The 879-nt window shown below is 38.2% G+C and overlaps 1 protein-coding gene across 1 annotated transcript in view; it reads left to right on the forward strand.

The window, feature by feature from the left end:
• SNX27 (sorting nexin family member 27) overlaps window positions 1-879 on the forward strand; it is a 48,160-nt gene that overhangs the window by 1,651 nt on the left and 45,630 nt on the right. The gene's annotated exons all lie outside the window — the stretch shown is intronic.

The following is an 879-nucleotide window of genomic DNA, read 5'->3' on the forward strand; positions in this document are numbered from 1 at the left end:
TAACAAAAAGCCGAGGAAAGGGGGGACGGGGCGGGGGGGGGACTCAACCCAAGTTAAAAGCTGTGATATATGAGGGTCAAGCTATCAAAATAAGTTAATATTTTGGGACGGTGGTCTCCGGAATGCGATGCCGTTTCGACTAACGTCATCTTCTAACCAAGAGTTTATAAGTGGATGATGTATGAAAAATTGCACTCCAATGGAAAAGCTGCCCAATTCACATGGAGTTCAATAGTTTCACCTATTTCATTGCATAAATTACATAAGCTTTATTCTGTTTGAGAGAATGTTCTTCTCCATTACCTATGCAATGAAATAGGTGAAACTATTGAACTCCATGTGAATTGGGCAGCTTTTCCATTGGAGTGCAATTTTTCATACATCATCAACTTATGTACACCAGGGATGGCCAAGTTTGCTCAACGTAAGAGCCACATAGAATAAATGTCAGATGTTGGAGAGCCGCAAAGCGTGGACAAATATTACATGCACGTGTTATGCCAGTAAAGGTTTGTTGTGTTGTGTTGTTTACATGCATGTTTTTATTTAAAAGTATGCAGATCTGCTTTTTATTTATTTATTTATTTATTTACATTTGTATCCCGCCCTCCCCAGTGGGCTCAGGGCGGCTAACAGAGGCAAGGTCATTAGCCTTGCCATAGATAAAAACATATCAAACATAATAAAAACATCCAACACTAAAACCACAGTACTCTATCCAATTACTAGTATCCTAGTTTTATTATATAAACAAAAGGGGTAAAAACCAATATCGATAATGATATTTATTTGTCCACTGATATTTGTTTGCGAATGATATTTATTTGTCTGAGAGAGAGAGAGAGAGAGAGAGAGAGAGAGAGAGAGAGAGAGAGAGAG

Source organism: Gekko japonicus, unplaced genomic scaffold (genome assembly GCF_001447785.1).
Source record: "Gekko japonicus isolate JY-2015 unplaced genomic scaffold, Gekko_japonicus_V1.1 scaffold226, whole genome shotgun sequence".
Lineage (NCBI taxonomy): Eukaryota > Metazoa > Chordata > Lepidosauria > Squamata > Gekkonidae > Gekko > Gekko japonicus.